We start from the raw sequence: 19,580 nt of genomic DNA, 5'->3' as shown, positions 1-19,580 counted from the left end.
GTCACGTGAGCTGGAGTGATGGAGGTAGAGACAGATGGAAGAAACCCCAGGAAGAAAGCTACAAGACTCCCACTGTACTTGCTCAAAGCATTACCAAGATTAAAGAATAAACACTTTTGGGGGGCTGGGGCCAGGCCGTCTCAGCGAGCCTCAGTCTGCACTGCACTCAAAACTTCCACTATGGCCGCCTACAAGCTGGTGCTGATCCGGCATGGGGAGAGCACATGGAACCTAGAGCACTGCTTCAGTGGCTGAACCTGGTAGGGCACAAGGAGGTGAAGTGTGGCCGGGCAGGTGCTGTGAGATGCCGGCTATGAGTTTGACATCTGCTTCACCTCAGTGCAAAAGAAAGCAATTAGGACCCTCTGGGGAGTGCTGGATGCCATTGACTACATGTGGCTGCCTGTAGTGAGGACTTGGAGTCTCAGTGAGTGGCACTATGGGGGTCTCACAGGCCTTAATAAAGCAGAAACTGCTGCCAAGCATGGCGAGGCCCAGGTAAAGATCCTGAGGCACTCTTATGATATCCCAATGGAGCCCAATCATCCCTTTTACAGCAATATCAGTAAGGATTGCAGGTATGTAGACCTTACTGAAGATCAGCTACCCTCCTATGAGAATCTGAAGGACACTACTGCCAGAGCTCTGTCCTTTTGCAATGAAGAAATAGTGCCCTAGATCAAGGAGGGGAAATGGGTACTGATTGCAGCCCATGGCAACAGCCTTTGGGGCATTGTCAAACATCTGGAGGGTCTTTCTGAAGAGGCTATCATGGAGCTGTACCTGCCGACTGGTATTCCCATTGTCTATGAACTGGACAAGAACTTGATGCCCATCAAGCCCATGCAGTTCCTGGGGATGAAGAGACAGTGCATAAAGCTATGGAAGCTGTGGCTGCCCAGGGCAAGGCCAAGTGAAGGCGAGTAGGCAGATGACTTTCCCAAGGACACCCTCCCTCCCATCCCATTTCCTCTGCATCTCTTCGGTGCACATGTCACACTGACCACATGTATAGGCATCTTAGGTTGTACCTGCAGATGGGGACAGGTGGCTCCCAATTTTGTTTTAGCCATTTTGTCTCCTGCACCCACTCCCTTCATGCAATCTAGTTGATGGCACCTGTGGGGCATGGGTCCTCAGTCCAAGCCGAGGGAGACTCTTATCTAAGAGAGTCCAGAAGAATAACTCCTTTTTTTATTTTTTTTGCTAGTGTTTTGTTTATTACTAAAGACCTGCTTGAGAGTATGGGGATAGGGAGGATCCATGTTAAGGCATCACCAATAAGGAGAGGCAAGAGAGCCTGTTTTTGTTCCCAAAAGCAGTATTGGACTATTCTGTAAGTCAGGTGAACTGACAGGGGCTCTACATCATTCCAGTGGAAGATGATTGCATGGTGATTCAAACATTTCCTCCTTGACCCCAGAAAAGCTGGCTCCAGAAGACTGGGATCAATCCTGAATGTTTACGTGTTGCATTTACTTTTACCAAAAAAAGTATATCTATATAAAGTGATACAAAACAAAAACCCTTCTGGGGTTTTTAGTGGCGGTTGAACTATTCCCACATGTGGTCATCACAAAATAAGCCATTTCTCACACCAAGGTAGGATAAGCTTCTTGACTTATAGGAGTTATCGAATGTGTTTTAGAATTCCTCCCCTGCCTTATTGTCTCATGGCAGTGAAATGTCTCTTGATGATGTGCAGGTGTGTCTTTCACTGTCTGAGTTCTGAATCATGCTCCAGTTGCTTGGCCCTGCCACTTGGGCCCAGTAAGCATTTTTAGCATAACTACTAAGTTTTTTTCAGATCAGTATAATAAAGGAGTGATGTGCAATAAAAATAAATAAATAAACTTTCTCAAGAATAAACATTTCTCGCCTTAGCTGGTTTTGCTCAGTGGCTAGAGCGTTGGCCTACAGACTGAAGGGTCCCAGATTTGATTCCCAGTCAGGGCATATGCCTGGGTTGCGGGCTCAATCCCCAGTACGAGGCGTGCAGGAGGCAGCCGATCAATGATTCTCATTGTTGATGTTTCTACCTCTCTCTCCCTATACCTTCCTCTCTGAAATCAATAAAAATATGTTTTAAAAAAAGAATAAACACTTCTCAACTTCCTTCTACTTCTATATATTTCTAGTGGCCAGAAATATGTGTTTTTGACAATTTTGTCCATTTTTACACGTGTTTTGTACAATGAGAAAATTAAGGGCCCCATTATGAGACTTAAATGAAAGTTCTCTTGTTTTTATTTTCTCATTTTAAAAATTTACATTGCCCTGGCTGGTTTGGCTCAGTGGATAGAGCATCAGCCTGCAGAGTGAAGGGTCCCAGGTTCAATTCTGGTCAAGGGCACATGCCTGGGTTGCGGGTTCGATCTTCAGTAGGGGGCGGGCAGGAGGCAGCCAATCAATGATTCTCTTTCATCATTGATGTTTCTATCTCTCCCCCTCTCCCTTCCTCTCTGAAATCAATAAAAATATATTTTTAAAAATTGTTTACATTTATTTCTATTGAAATTCCTTAACTATTCACGCACTAAAACCATTCTCCCTCCTTTTTTGGGGGGGTTAATCCTCACCTGAGGATATTTTTCCCATTGCTTTTCAAAGAGAATGGAAGGGAGGGAGGGTGGGGGAGAGAAAGGGAGAACAGAGAGAGAGAGAGAAACATCTATGTGATATAGACACATGGATTGGTTGCCTCCTGTCAGGGCGAGGAACAAACCGCAACCCTGGTACGTGCCCTTGACCAAGAATCAAAACCTTGATGCTCAGGCTGACACTCTAACCACTGAACAACACCATCCAGGACAAAACCATTTTCCTTTCATTTCCTTTGGTTCTCTGAACATACTTTGAAGTCTCTGACAACTTGAACATCTGAATAACTTAGAGTCCATTTCTTTTTTTTATTAATTAAATATTTATTGTTCATATTATTTGTTCCTCTTTTTCCCCCCATAACTACCCTCCACCCAGTTCCCTCCCCACCCTCCTCCCTCCCTCCCCACCCATAGTCCTCCATCCATAGGTGCATGATTTTTGTCCAGTCTCTTCCCGCATCCCCCTCACCCCTTTCCCCCCAAAAAATAGCCAGTCCACTCCCTTTCTATGCCCCTGATTCTATTATAATCACCAGTTCATTCTGTTTATGAGATTATTCACTTGATTTCCAGATTCACTTGTTGATAGATGTGTATTTGTTGTTCATAATTTGTATCTTTACCTTTTTCTTCTTCTTCCTCTTCTTAAAGGATACCTTTCAGCATTTCATATAATACTGGTTTGGTGGTGATGAACTCCTTGGGCTTTTCCTTATCTGTGAAGCTCTTTATCTGACCTTCAATTCTGAATGATAGCTTTGCTGGATAAAGTAATCTTGGTTGTAGGTTCTTGGCATTCATCACTTTGAATATTTCTTGCCACTCCCTTCTGGCCTGCAAAGTTTCTGTTGAGAAATCAGCTGACAGTCGTATGGGTAATCCCTTGTAGGTAACTGGCTTTCTTTCTCTTGCTGCTTTTAAGATTCTCTCTTTGTCTTTTGCTCTTGGCATTTTAATTATGGTGTGTCTTGGTGTGGTCCTCTTTGGATTCCTTTTGTTTGGGGTTCTCTGCGCTTCCTGGACCTGTAGGTCTATTTCTTTCACCAGGTGGGGGAAGTTTTCTGTCATTATTTCTTCAAATAGGTTTTCAATATCTTGCTCTCTCTCATCTTCTGGCACCCCTATAATTCTGATGTTGGTGCGCTTGAAGCTGTCCCAGAGGCTCCTTACACTATCTTCGTATTTTCGGATTCTTTTTTCATTTTGCTTTTCCAGTTGGGTGTTTTTTGATTCTTCGCATTTCAAATCTTTGACTTGATTCTTGCACTCCTCTGGTCTGCTGTTGGGAGTCTGTATAATATTCTTTATTTCAGTCAATGTATGCTTCATTTCTAGTTGGTCCTTTATCACAACCTCGAGGGTCTCATTAGATTTCTTGTAGATCTCATTAAGTTTATCGGCAGTTTCTAGAAAATCCTTGAAAAACCTTAAAAGTGTGGTTTTGAACTCTATATCCAGTAGTTTGCTTTCCTCCATTTCTGTCATTTGTGTCCTTTTTCTTTGTCTCCGCATTTTTTATGCTTCCCTGTGTTGATAAAGTGGTTTTCTGTGCTGAGTGTCCTCTAGGGCCCAGTGGTTCAGCCTCCCCAATTACCTGAGGAGGACACTCTTGGTGCACCCCCTTGTGGTCTTTGTGCACAGTCTTGTTGTAGTTAAGCCTTGATTGCTGTTGGTATTACTGGGAGGAATTGACCTCCAGGCCAATTGGCTGTGAGAATCAGCTGTGTCTGCAGTGGGAGAACTTCTGTGCTGGAGACACCCCTCCGGGGCAAGACTTGCTTCAATGGGGCTTTGGTGCTCACTGAGTCTGCCCCGTGAGTGTGTCCTTTATGGTTCCACGGAGCTGCAAACTGGATGGTCCCACTCTGACCTCTGGGTTTCCTGGCTCCTGGATCTCTAGGAGGTGCTAATCTAGCCTTTGCCTGAGGCTATCCAGCAAAAGCCTCCCTGCAGGGCTTGGGCGGGGTGGGTCCCACGGGATCAATAGGGCGGGGTTAGCAGTTATGGCTGCTCTCAGAGGCCCAGCTTCTCAGTGTCTCGGTAATTGCTGCAAGCCCCTCTGAGAGAAAGCTGCCCTCGAGTTCCGACCGATGCCAGACAGTCCTGCTTCTCCCGTATGAGTCTGGGTCCCCAGAGACTCGCCCGGAACTGGAGCTCAGAGCCTGAGACTCCCTCCCGATTGAAAACGACAACCACGCCCTCAGCCGCCAGCCCACTCCACATGCACCTCTGCACCTTAGTATTTTACTTCCATACTGCACCGCCTCTGAGTCTTGGTATGCTTTTCTCTTTCCTTCTAGTTGTAGAATTTCCACTCAGCCAGCCTTCCTGTGGTTTTGGATGATGTCCGTTCCGTCTTTTAGTTGTATTTTTGAAGTGGTTGTTCGAGGCAGCAAACTCCGGTGTTTGCCTATGCCGCCATCTTGGTTTCTCTGAGAGTCCACTTCTATTGACTGCCTTTTCCCCTGAGTACAGGTCACTTTTCCTGTTCCTTTGCATGTCTGAGAATTTTTTGAATATTTTGGACATTCTATATCATACATGTACTGACTTCTGGATTCTACTTGTTTTTCTTTGGGATTGTTTGGGGTGTTTTTTTTCTAGTAGTTAAGTAACTTATCTGGACTGAAACTATAGACTTTGCTTCCCCTGCAATGTGCAGCAACTGAGACACTGGAATTCTTTCAGCTCCTTTATTAGCCTGACCCCCTGCAGGTCTTCTTGAGTAATCTGATGATTGGCCAAAAATTTGGCCATAGATTATCTCAGATTTGGTGGGGCCTGCTCTCACTGTGCTTTCTTTATTCTGGAGATTACTCCCTAATTTTTCAGTCTTAGACTCTGTCTTCTCACACCTCAAGTCAATAAGACTTCAGATTTCTGCCATCTGAGCTACACATGATTGGGAAATGCATTCAGTTAAAAAAGCAGGAAACTCATAGAGCTTACCTGGTGTAGGTTCAGTCAAAGACAGAATTCTGACTCTGATTTCTGCCTGCTTTTTCACCAGGCCTCTGGAACCTTCCCACGTTTAGAGGTTTCCCCAGGGCTTTTAGTAGTGTTGACAGTCAGATTATGGCTTTCACCCTCTTCTATGGTTTTACTTACTTTCAAGGGTACCTCCCCTTATATTTCCAGGTAATGTATCTACACTGAACTCTGTTCTTTGCCACCCTGAGAAAGTAAGACTGAGGTTTTCCACTGCCACTTTCCTCTGCTGTGGGGGCTGGTAAATGCCCTCAGGCAAAAAACTTCAAAAGCTGCAAACTCGTGATACTTATCATTTCCAATTACTGTTTTTTTTAAAAGCTAGAGATTTATTGTTATTTTGTGATTAATAACTGTCAAATTGGTTATGACACTATCCCACACTGTATACCACCATTCGCCAGTACAAGTTTTTAAACCAGACGGAGGCATAAGGCAGAGAGGGCAAAGACACATGAGTAATCCTGAACAACTTCCTAGCCATGCCTTCACCTTGACCTTCATACAAGTTTTCCTCCTGGGATAAGTGTCAGAACAGTGCATGGCTATTGACCCTTTTTAACACATTTCGTACCGCTCAGGAGTTTTCTCGTGTTTCCCGCGCCATCTGTTAAGGACTGCTCACAAGCGTTCTCGTTTTTTCATGCCCATGGAAAAAGGAGAGAATCTAGAATCTAGATACTTATGTAAATTTTGTTTGGTCCCTCTTCATAGAGGCAAATTTTTACGCAGGATCATACATTAAAAAAGTACTAGGAACTTTAATTGTTTAATTGTTTTTGTAAATAAAAATGTTATAATTATTGAAAAACAACACCTAAAGTGCATTATGATGATTTAAATAACGTGCAGTTTGCCCAAAAACGTGCGGTCCCTGGCGTATGTCTTAGAGATTTCTATGCGGTACGCAATGTGTTAATAGCAAGCAACTTACAGAAGTAATGCAATTCAAGTCGTATTTCCTTTGAATTTTATTGGTCTAAACTCATTTTAGGTAACTTTAAAATTTTAATTTCCTGTACATGAAACTATAATGACCTAAGAGAATACTGAACCAGAGTCAGCCAAATATATTACTGACCCAAAGTTATGTTTAATTGATCCTAAAGGAATGTACCACACCAACAATTTGAGATTTAGGCAAACAGAACTTCTCTGAGGAGGAAAGAAAAAGGCTGTAGAACAGCCAAATATACTCAACATTGTTAAAATGGCCCTTGTTTATCACCCCTGAATGATAAACTTATCATTTATGTTTACTATATTATATGCACAGAAATCCTAACAGAACCTTGGTTGCCAGTATTATTTAGGCTGGCCCATTCCAGGATAGATCCCCACCCCCTCCCCCAAGTTCCTCTCTCTGAGGCTCTGAAAAACACAATATTTATCTATTTCTTGATAAACTACCGAAACACTTCAGAAACAAGTAGCTCACAACTCATTTTAAGTTCATGTATTGCCTGTGCATGAGAAATCTGATAAACCCAAAAGATAGATCTATTTTTATACGGCGATTAAAAATAACTGCAACATCAAGATACTTTCAGTGAAAGCAACATTTCAATTACAAACTGTAATGCCTATTAAACTACCTATAGGAGAAGCTGGAAAGTCCTAGGCAAATGCACTTTTGGGTTATATTGCAGTGCTCCTTCAGGTAATTTACAATTAATCAGTGAATGTTGAGACAATGTTACATTATGTTGTCTGTACAATTAAATGTCCTTAAAGAGATAACGAGAATCAGCTTTTCTACTATATTAGTATAGCCAACAAACCTGACTAACTGGCACTTTTGCTGAAAGATGTTTATCAAAGATGCTGTAAGATTCTACACAATTAGGAAATACTTAACTTTAAAGTATTTCCTTATCTTTACCAAGAAATGGCTTTAAAACTACCTGTGGAGCCCATGGATTGGGTAATGGATCTCTATTTTCTGTAAGGGAAGGTTGACTACCTTTACCTGAGGATGTATTGCTCACTAAGGAAGCAAATGGATTACCACTAAACTGTTCTTGCGCAGCACTCAGCATTGGTTCCTGAATATCTTGTGTACGTGTGCCATAAAGCATTGTATCCCCCTGGAATGCTTTCCAGATTACTCAAGGCTCAGTCCTGCTTCCTCATCATTTCCTGCATCATTGCTAGATTCCTGGCAAGTTCCAATGTTTGTCTCATAATATCTGGGTTATTCAGACTAATTTCTGGATTTCTCTGTATCAACTGCTGCATTTGTGGATTGGTCATAATTAACTGCCTCATCAGGTTAGGATTTGAAAGCATGTTCTGGACAAAGGGATTCTCCATGATCTGGACCATCATTTCAGGATTGGACATTAGTTGCCGCTGCATCTGGCTTTGTAGTTCAGAGAAGTTGGTAGAATTCAAACCCAAGCTACTTAGACTGACAAGTCCTCCAAGAGCACCTAAACCAAAAGGGTTGCTAGGGGCAGAACCAGATGTAGAGTTACTATTAGCCCCTAGAGTGCCAGGGAGCACTATTGCGCTCCTCCTGTCTTTTGCCAAAAGTGCCGGGAGTGCTATCGTGCTCCTCCTGCAGTGTCCAGTTCTAAGTCTGCTTTTATTAGTGATGATGATATTGCTAAATATGTCAATTCTTGCTGTGAAGATAACAATTTTGTGGAAGATATTGAATATGTAACTTCATTTACTTGCGATTCATAATTTTTTTCCTAAACTGTTGTAAAATCAGCAAAAATGCCTTGGCAATTTTAGCAAAATTCCTAGGATACTGGTTGGCACTCAAAGGGTTAGGAACTGAAGATGTGGTAACATTGCTTCCACTAGTATTTGTTTGCTGGGCTGAATGATCCTGAGGCCTGTTTTGCGTTTTGATGACAAGGTCAACAGTAAGTCCGTCATGAATTCCATGCTGACTCAATGTATCTTGATCTTTTAAAATTTTTCCAGCAAATATCAACACAAGTTGGTCGGTATGTGATTTGAACCATTTAGAGATTTCTTCCTTGAACTGCTGGACAGAGTTATCCTCCGGCACAGCGAACTCCTCCTTCTCCTTCCGGGTCTTCACAGTGACCTTCATGATCTTGGGCTCCGTGGAAGCAGAGGCCACGGCCTGGTCCCTTCTATCCTGGGAGCTCGGAGGGTCACCGCTTTCACCACTCTAGGCCATGGTGGCAGTGGTGACTCAAAGGAGCAGGCGAGCAAGGGGGAGCCAGCAGACACCAGAGCTGGATGGCCCAGACAATGGAGAATGCAGGACCCAATTACTGTTTTTCAAGAGTAAACTCCTCTAGCTTCTGTCTGCTTCTGGACCCTTTCCAGCTTCTTTAAATACAATTTTTACATATTTTATAATTATTACATGTGGGACGGTTCTGGAGACCACTTTACTCTGCCACCATTACTGAAAATTCCCCCCGAGGGATGGAGATTTTAAAATATTAAGTTTCTATATTTGTGAAACATAAATGCACAGTTTGGTGAAAAAAATTTAAGATGTCTTCCATGTTTCTAGCTTGAGTGAGGGACTAACTATAGCAGCAGTGAAAAAAATTTAAGATGACTTCCATGTTTTTAGCTTGAGTGAGGGACTAACTATAGCAGTGTCAAAAACTAAGATAGACTGGCTCTAAGAAAATAACAGGCAGGTTATGTTTTAGACATACTGAATCTGAAGTACCTCTCGAAAAGTCAAACAGAGACCCCAGAGTTGGAATCAAGTTCCCAAAGATAGTAGCTAAAGCCATGGAAATAAATGAGCTTTCCCAAGAAGAGCATGTAAGTAAAGGAAACAGGATCAAAAACAGAGTATGTGGAAATATCAATGTTTAAGACGTGAGCACACAAAATGACCTACAAAACTGACTAAAAAAGAATAATCGGAGAGAAGGGAAAAAACAGGAACGTGTTATAACAAGAAAATAGGGACAACTGCAACCTATATGAAACAATGCAGAGAGATTCAATCAGATAAGAACTCGAAATAATACACTTGGCAATTGTGAAGTTACCAGTGACCCCAGCAAGAGCAGCTTAGAAACCAAATTCTACAGGGCTGAGGATTAAATACAAGCGAATGAAAAAGGGAAAGCAAGTGCAGACTACCCTTCAAAATTTTAAATGAAAAGAGAACAACATAAGATTAACTAAAGATGCAAGGGGACAAGATCAAGGATGTATGAATCTGAACAATAAGGGCCATGTTCTCAGACTGAAAAGACAATGATAGAGTTTGGGCTATTGCACAAACATTTAGAAGAGCATATGAGCCCGATTGGGAAAGTGAATATCAGAGAAGGCTTCCTAGAAGAATTAAAGCCTGGGGTGAGTCTTGAAGAATGAGTAGTAATTATCAGGTGAATAACAAAAACAAACAAACAAAAAAACAAACAAAAAAAAGAAGATAGTATGATGCACCAGAAACCTATATAATTTTATTAACCAACATCACCCCAATGAATTCAATAAAAAATAAACTTTAAAGAGACAAAAATATGGTGGAATTCTGCTTCTAGTCAAGATGGAGTAACAGCTCAGCCCAGTGGTTGAGCATCAACCTATGAACCAGGAGATCAGAATTGATTCCAGGTCAGGACATATCCCCAGGCAGTAGGCTCGATCCCCAGTAGGGGGCATGCAGGAGGCAGCTGATCAATGATTCTCTCTCATCATTGATGTTTCTATCTCTCCCTCTCCCTTCCTCTCTGAAATCAATAAAAATATATTAAAAAAATAAAAAGATGGAGTTAACTAGGACTAGATTTATCATCCCATCTGCAACAATTTGAAAGCCAGACAAAATATCTGAAACAATAGCAGTCAAGACACTGACATTAAGCAATGAAAAGCAATTCCTAAGAAATGAAAATAGTGGGGAGTGATTAACATGGGAACTTATATGCTAATATGCATAGCCCATGGACACAGACAATAGTGTGGTGAAGGCCTGGGAAGGGTGGGTGCGGGATAGGGGGAGTCAAAGGGAAAAAAACAAAGGGGACATCTTTAATACATTCAACAATAAAGATAAATAAAATAAAATAAATAAATGAAAATAAATAAATAAGACGAGTCCTAAGAGCTGATCTAACAGTAAAGAGAAACATATATATCTACAAATACAGTATGAGATTTCATTATCTCTCTAATAACTGATAGAAATTAATAGAAAAGATGTAAGGATATAGAAGATCTGAACAACACCTAATCTGAACAATTTGAACTGACATTTATGGAACATGTGCCCAACAAATAGCAAGGTACATATTCTCTTCAACTGTACATGAAATATTTAACAGGATAAACCATATTCTGAGCCATAAAACAGGTCTCAATAAATTTAAAAGGATTCAAGCCATACAATGTTCACTGGATACAATGGCATTAAATTATCAATCCGTAATACAATAATATCTAGAAAGTCCCCTCTAATAGTTTAAAACTACATAATGTACTTCTAAGCAACTCAAGGGTTAAAGGAGTAGTAACAAGGGAAATTTTAAAGCATTCTGAACTGAATGAAACTGTAAACAAAAATATCAAAATTTGTAGGATGTGGCTATAGCAATATTCAGAGGGAAATTTATAGCACTAAAATGCCTATGTTAGGAAGGAAGGAAGTCTCAAATCAATTACCTCAGATTATAACTTAAGAAACTAGAAAAGAGCAAATGAAATCCAAATTAATCAGAAGAAATGAAATAATAAAGATTAGAGCATAAATCAATTAAACAGAAAACAGAAAAGCAATAGAGAAAAACAGATGAAACCAGAGATTGTTTTGGAGAAAATCTAGCTAGTCTGATTAGGAGAAGGGAGGAGAGTGAAGGAAAAAGGGAGAACACAAATTATTAATATCAGGAATAAGAGAGGTAAGATATTAAAAGGGCAATAAGAGAATATTGTGAACAACTTTATGCCAAAAAATTTGACTACTGGGATAAAATGCATAAATTTCTTGAAAGACACAACCTGTCAAAGCTCACTCAAAAAGGGCTATTACTGACAATCAAAATAGTTATATAGCTATTACATAAATTGAATTTGGAATTTAAAATGTTCCTACAAAGAACTCCAGGCCCAGATGACTTCACTAGAAAATTATATTGAGCATTTAAGTAATAAATAGTACCAATTCTACACAAACCCTTCCAGAAAATTAAAGCACAGTAAAAATTTTTCAACTCATTCTGTAAGGCCAGCATTACTCTGATATTAAAATCCAACAAAGACATTACAAGAAAACTACATATCCCTCATGAACACAGATGCAAAAATTAATAACAAAATTTTATTAAATAAATATGACAATTTATACAAAGGATAATACACCATGACTAAATGGAATTTATCCCAGAAATGCAAGGTTGGATTAACATTCAAAATCGATCAAGTTATTCACCATTATTAACCACTAAAACCAAAAAAACTATATAAATCTCAATAGATGTAGAAAAAGTATTTGACAAAATCCAACATTTATTCCTGATACAAATGCCCATAAAACTAGGAATAAAAAGGAACTTCCTCCAACAGGTAAAAGACATCTTTAAAAAACCTACAGCTAACATACTTAATGGTAAAGACTGAATGATTTCTCCTAAGATCAAGAACATGGCAAGTATGTACACTTTCATCACTTCTATTAAACATATATTGAAGGTTCTAGCCAATGTAATAGGCAAGAAAAAGGAAAGGCATCCAGATTGGAAAGGAATTAATATGGTCTTTATTCATAGACAACATGAAACATGATTACACATATAGAAAATCCTATGGAATCTACAAAAAACAATTACCAGAATGAATAAGTTAGTTTTGCAAATAAGTTAGGTTTCAGGATACAAAATCAATATACTAAAAAGTAATTATATTTCTATATATAATTGGAACTAAATAAATGGAAACTAAATTCTTAAAAATACCAATAATACATCAAAAATATGAAATACTTAGGGACAAATCTGACAAAAGAGAAATCTGTTCCCTAAAAATTACAACACATCACTGGCAGAAATTAGAGATGACTCAAATAAAAGGGAAAATATACTGTGTTCATGGATCAGTAGACTCACTATTATTATTAGGCTATCAATTCTTCCCCAATTGATTTACAGCCCTAAGTAATCTTAATCAAAATCCTAGAGGGCCTTTAAAAAAGAAAATGAATTGAATTGTCGAATCTCAGAGGGAAGACGGGGGTGGGTGGGAAGAGAGCAACCAAAGAACTTGTATGCATATATGCTAACCCATGGACAAAGACAATGGGGAGGGGTAAAGGCCTGGGCTGGGGGTGCGGGAGCAGGCTAGAAGGTGTCAATGAGGGAAAAGAGGACATACATAATACTTTCAACAATAAAGATTTAAAATAAATAAAATAAGAAATTGATAATTCTAAAATTTATATGAAAATAGAAAGGACCTAGAATAGTCAAAACATTTTTTATAACGAAGTACAAAATTGTAAGATTTACATTATCCGATTTAAAGGCTTATTACAAAGCTATCAAGACAGTGTGACTCAGTGGTTAGAATGTAGGCCCAGACACCAAAGGGTTGCAGATTTGATTCCCAGTCAAGGACACATAACTGTGTGGCAAGTTCATCCCAGCCTCTGTGGGGGTGAGTGCGGGAGGCAACCAACTGATGTCTCTCTCTCACATCAATGTCTCTGTCTCTGTCTCTGTCTTTCTCAACCCCCCTTCCCTTCCACTCTCTCTAAAAATCAATGGAAAAAAATATCCTCAGGTGAGAATTAACAACAAAAAAAGACAGTGTGGTGTTGATGTTAGTATAAACAAGTAAATTGATGGAACCAAAGAGAATCCAGAAATAGATTCATAAACATGTGGCTAACTAGTTTTCAATAAAGATGAAAAGCAATTCAATGGAGAAAGGACAGAAAAAAATTATGATGCTTAGCATAACTTAATAGTCATCCTATCTAATAAAAGAGAAACATGGTAATTGGCGTACGACCGATACCCTTTTCATTGGCTAATCAGCAAGTTATGCAAATTAACTGTCAGCCAAGATGGCAGCCGGCAGCCAGGCAGCTTGAAACTAACATGAGGCTTGGTTGCCTCAGTGACGGAGGAAACCAACGTTCCCCGCCTGCCGCTGCCTCTGAGCTGGCAGTTTAAGAAACATTGTAACAAATACACCCAACTTCAGCCAGCAGATTCGCAACATTGTAAGCAAAGGCCAGAAACCTACTTTCAGCCGGAGGCCTAAGAGCTGGAGCCAAGCCTCAAGCTAAAGCTGGCCCAGAATTAAAAAAAAAAAAAAAAAAAGGAAAAAAGGAGCGTTTGGGAGTTCAGTCACCCCCAGCCTGAAAACAGCCCTCAGCTCCTCACCCAGACTGGCCAGGCACCCCAGTGGGGACCCCCACCCTGATCCAGGACACCCTTCAGGGCAAACCAGCCGGCCCCACCCATGCACCAGGCCTCTACCCTATATAGTAAAAGGGTAATATGCCTCCCAGAACCGGGATCAGCGGAGCCGTGAGGCCTCCCGGCACTGGAATCAGCATGACAGGGGGCAGCACCCAAACCCCCTGATCGTCCTGCAGCTCTGTGTGTGACAGGGGGCGGGGCCACAACCTCCCTATCCACCCTGCTCTGTGCCTGATAGGGGGGAGCTCCCCCCCCCCACGGGCCCTGCTCTGTGTGTGACGGGGTAGAGCCATAACCTCCCCATCAGCCCTGCCCTGAGTGTGAGAGTGGTGGCGCCCCAACCCCCTGATCCGCCCTGCTCTGTGGGTGATAGAGGGTAGCACCCCAACCCCCTGACGGGCCCTGCTCTGTGCGTGACAGGGTACAGAGCCCCAACCCCCCTGATGGGCCCTGCTCTGTGTGTGACAGGGGGTTGCTCCACAACCTCCCCATCGACCCTGCCTTGAGTGTGACAGGGGGCAGCGCCCCAACTCCTCAATCAGCCCTGCTCTGAGCCTGACCAGGGGCTGCACCTAGGGATTGGGCCTGCCCTCTGCCACCCGGGAGCAAGCCTAAGCCAGCAGGTCGTTATCTCCTGAGGGGTCCCAGACTGCGAGAGGGCACAGGCCGGGCTGAGGGACCCCCCACCCCCGAGTGCACAAATTTTTGTGCACCGGGCCTCTAGTATGCTAATAAACAAAATACAGCAAAACCCTTCCACCCATAACTCCCACCACGTACAAAAAAATTCTAGACCTAAATTTAAAATCTAAAATTATAAAACTTAACCAAAGAACTTATATACTTACTAGAGGCCCAGTGCATGAAAATTCATGTACTGGAGGGGGGGGTCCCTCAGCCAAGCCTGCCCTCTCTCACAGTCTGGGAGCTCTCGGGGCGGGAGGTGACCCGGCGATCAGGGGAAGGCGACGTCCCCATCACACCTCTGCTGCTGCCACTACCGGCAGCACAAGCCTCGGCCGGCCATGGTTACCTGATCCTCGGGCAGCACTGGGCGGCTGTGAAGCCGCCATCCGAGGCTGGCCTGCACCTCGGGCCGGCCCTGGGCGGGTAGGGGGCTGAGGGGCCTGGGGGACTACAGAGGCAGGAGTGAGGCATCTTTGAGAGTGGGGCAGTCAATTAGCATATTCCCTCCTTATTGGCTGTGGGTGCCACCATCTTTGAGGGTGGGACAGTCAATTAGCATATTCCCTCCTTATTGGCTGTGGGCGCCACCATCTTTGCGATGGCGTGAGGGTCAATTAGCATATTCCCTCTCTATTAGATAGGATATACTAGGTGTACCGGTTAATAATGATTTATTTCAATAGATGGAGTTACACATATGTTGATATATATGCGATTTGGTATGTATGCTATCTTATTGTATTAACAACAAGCTTCAAAACTTCATATGTCGTTTTCTGAAGGTGTTAACATCATAGATATTTTTACGCTTAAAAATGTCGAATTTCATGCCAAAAAAAAGCATTTGCGGGAAGTTTTAATTCATTACTTTATTTTGAAGAAAAGTGCTGCTGAAAGTTATCGTATACTTCAGGAAGCTTATGGTAAACATGCTCCATCTCAAGATACTTGTGAACGTTGGTTTAAATGCTTTAAAAGTGATGATTTCCATGTGAAAGACAAAGAATGTCCAGGTCAACCAAAAAAGTTTGAAGACCAACAATTACAAGCATTACTGGATGACGATGCATGTCAAATTCAAAAACAACTTGCAGAAAGTTTAAAAGTTGCTCAGCAAACAATTTTCGATCATTTACAAGCAATGGGAAAGATTTTAAAGCAAGGAAAATGGGTGCCACATCAAATGAACGAAAGACAAATGGAAAACCAAAAAGTCATCAGTAAAATGTTGCTTCAACGGCACGAAAGAAAGTCTTTTTTTTCTAATACCCTTTGTAATACTTTAAGCAATAAAAAAAAAAAAAAAAAGAAAAAAAAAGAAAGTCTTTTTTTGCATCAAACTGTGGCTGGTGATGAAAAGTGGATTTATTTTGAGAATCCCAAATGCACAAAATCATGGGTTGATCGAGGTCAATCATCACATCGACTGCAAGGCCAAATCGCTTCAGAAAGAAGAGAATGCTCTGCATTTGGTGGGATCAGGAAGATGTGGTGTATTATGAGCTTCTAAAACCAGGTGAAACCGTTAATACTGATCGCTACTGACAACAAATAATCAATTTGAACTATGCTTTGGTTGTGAAACAACCAAAATGTTCCAGAAGACACGGCAAAGTAATTTTGCTTCATGATACCACACCATCACACACTTCAAAACCAATTAAAGACATGTTAAAAGATCTTGCCTGGGAAGTATTAACCCACCCGTTGTATTCACCAGACCTTGCTCCTTCAGATTACCACTTGTTCTGATTGATGGTACACACACTTTCTGAGCAGTATGTACTTCAAAAAGTACGAAGAAGTGGAAAATTGGGTCTCTGAATGGTTTGCCTCAAAACAAGAAAAGTTCTATTGGGATGGTATCCACAAATTACCTGAAAGATGGGGAAATGTGTAGCTAGCGATGGACATTACTTTGAATAAAGCACTTTTGATATTTCTCTTGAAATTATCATGTTCTCTTTTATTACAAAATCTGCTATTATTAACCAGTACACTGCATAGCCCATGGACACAGACAATAGGGTAGTGAAGACCTGGTGAGGGCAGTGGTAGGGGTTGGGAGGAGGGAGTAAGGGGGAGAAAACAGGAGATATCTGTAATACTATCAACAATAAAAGTACATTTAAAAAAATAAATAAAACTTTTAGAAGAAAACTTAAGAGAAAATCTCTCTTAGATACAATATCAAAAGCGTGATCCATTAAAAAAGCTGATAAATTGGACATCAACAAAATTTATATCTTCTCTTCAAGAGATACTGCTAAGAGAATGAAAAGACAAGACAGACTGAGAATATTTGTAAATCACATATCTGATAAATGACTTATATGCATAAGATATATGTAAGAAAACCCAACTTTTTATTTTTTTTGTTTTTTTTAATTAAATCTTTATTGTTCAGATTATTACATTTGTTCCTCTTTTGTTCCCCCCCATAACACCCCTCCTCCCAGCTCCCGCCCCACCCTCCGCCCTCACTCCCCACCCACTGTCCTCATCCATAGGTGCACGATTTTTGTCCAGTCTCTTTCCGCATCTCCCACACCCCTTCCCCCCCCCAAGAATAGTCAGTCCATTCCCTTTCTATGTCCCTGATTCTATTATGATCACCAGATTATTTATTCACTTGATTCTTAGATTCACTTGTTGATAGATGCATATTTGTTGTTCATAATTTGTATCTTTACCTTTTTTTCTTCTTCCTCTTCTTAAAGGATACCTTTCAGCATTTCATATAATACTGGTTTGGTGGAGATGAACTCCTTTAGCTTTTCCTTATCTGTGAAGCTCTTTATCTGACCTTCCATTCTGAATGATAGCTTTGCTGGATAAAGTAATCTTGGTTGTAGGTTCTTGGTATTCATCACTTTGAATATTTCTTGCCATTCCCTTCTGGCCTGCAAAGTTTCTGTTGAGAAATCAGCTGACAGTCGTATGGGTACTCCCTTGTAGGTAACTGACTGTCTTTCTCTTGCTGCTTTTAAGATTCTCTCTTTGTCTTTTGCTCTTGGCATTTTAATTATGATGTGTCTTGGTGTGGTCCTCTTTTGATTCCTTTTGTTTGGGGTTCTCTGCGCTTCCTGGACCTGTAAGTCCATTTCTTTCACCAGGTGGGGGAAGTTTTCTGTCATTATTTCTTTAAATAGGTTTTCAATATCTTGCTCTCTCTCATCTTCTGGCACCCCTATAATTCTGATGTTGGTGCGCTTGAAGCTGTCCCAGAGGCTCCTTACACTATCTTCGTATTTTCGGATTCTTTTTTCATTTTGCTTTTCCAGTTGGGTGTTTTTTGCTTCTTCGCATTTCAAATCTTTGACTTGATTCTTGCGCTCCTCTGGTCTGCTGTTGGGTGTCTGTATAATATTCTTTATTTCAGTCAGTGTATACTTAATTTCTAGTTGGTTCTTTATCACAACATCGAGGGTCTCATTAGATTTCTTGAGGATCTCACTACATTTATCGGCGGTCTCACCAGTCTTTTCGAGGGTCTTACTAAGTTTATCGGCAGCTTCCAGACAGTTCTTAAGAGACCTTAAAAGTGTGGTTCTGAACTCAATATCCTCCATTGAGAGTTTTGTCCTGTTTCTTTGTCTCCGCATTTTTTATGCTTTCTTGGTACACCCCCTAGTGGTCTTTGTGCGCGGTCTTGTTGCCTTTAAGCCTTGATTGATGTCGGCAATACCGGAGGTGATTTGACCTCCAGGCTAACTGGCTATGAGAGTCCGCTGTGTCTGCAGTGGGAGGGCTTCTGTGCTGGATCTCTAGGGCGGTGCTAATCTAGCGTTTGCCTGAGGCTATCCGGCAAATGGTTCTGTGCAGGGCTTGGGCGGGGCGGGTCCCCGGGGATCTACAGGGCAGGCGGAGCGAGCAGTTATGGCTGCTCTCAGTTCCTTCCCCAGGGGCTCTGCCTCTCAGAGTCCCAGCAATGGCTACAAACCTCGGAGAGAAAGCTGCCTTCGAGTTCCGACCGAAGCCAGACAGTCCCGCTTCTCCCGATTGAGTCTTGGTCCCCAGAGACTCGCCCGGATCTGGAGCTCAGAGTCTGAAACTCCCTCCCGATTGAAAACAACAACCGCGCCCTCCGCCGCCAGCCCGCTCCACGCGCGCACTCCGCACCTGAGTATTTCACTTCAGCACTGCGCCTCCTCTGAGTCTGGGTATGATATTCTCTTTCCTCCTAGTTGTAGAATTTCCACTCAGCCAGCCTTCCTGTGGTTCTGGATGATGTCTGTTCTGTCCTTTAGTTATATCTCTGAAGTGGTTGTTCGAGGGCAGCAATCTCCGGCGTTAACCTATGCCGCCATCTTGGTTTCTCCCCCAACTTTTTAAAGTCAGGGGAAATATGAACAAACACTTTACCCAAAAAATATGGACAGCAAATAAGCACATGAAAAGATATTCAACATCATCAGTCATTAAGGAAATGCAAATCAAAACCACAATGTGATCTTATTACACATCTATTACAATGTCTAAAATGAAAAAGATTCACCATACCAAGTGTTGGTGAGAATGTAGAGCAAATGGAACTTTCATATATTACTAATGGGATGTAAAATGGTACAACTGTCTGGAAAACAGTTTAGTAGTTTCTTAAAATAGTAAATACACACTTGCAATATGATCCAGCCATTCCACCACCAGGCATATATCCAAGAGAAATTAAAACTGGTACACAAATATTCCTAGCAGCTTTATCTGTAGCCAAAATATGGAAACAATCCAAAAATCCATCAACAATTGAGTAGATAAACAAATTATGAGATGTCCATACAATGAAATACTATCCAGCCATTAAAAGGAACCAACTACTGACACATCCTCCTATATAATAAAAGGCTAATATGCAAATCCACCAACGGCAGAACAACTGGTTGCTATGACGTACACTGACCACCAGGGGGCATACACT

The 19,580-nt window shown here is 41.4% G+C and overlaps 1 protein-coding gene and 2 pseudogenes across 9 annotated transcripts in view; 1 reads left to right on the top strand and 2 right to left on the bottom strand.

Annotated features, from left to right (window-relative positions):
- Positions 1-19,580, bottom strand: part of KIAA0319L (KIAA0319 like) — a 127,170-nt gene that overhangs the window by 50,174 nt on the left and 57,416 nt on the right. The gene's annotated exons all lie outside the window — the stretch shown is intronic.
- Positions 181-1,279, top strand: LOC132229521 (phosphoglycerate mutase 1-like; annotated as a pseudogene).
- LOC132231933 (ubiquilin-1-like) lies at positions 6,955-15,048 on the bottom strand (annotated as a pseudogene).

This window comes from Myotis daubentonii, chromosome 3, assembly GCF_963259705.1.
Source record: "Myotis daubentonii chromosome 3, mMyoDau2.1, whole genome shotgun sequence".
NCBI lineage: Eukaryota > Metazoa > Chordata > Mammalia > Chiroptera > Vespertilionidae > Myotis > Myotis daubentonii.
Note: the sequence above shows the minus strand (reverse complement) of the source record. Positions and strands in the feature narration are given on the sequence as shown.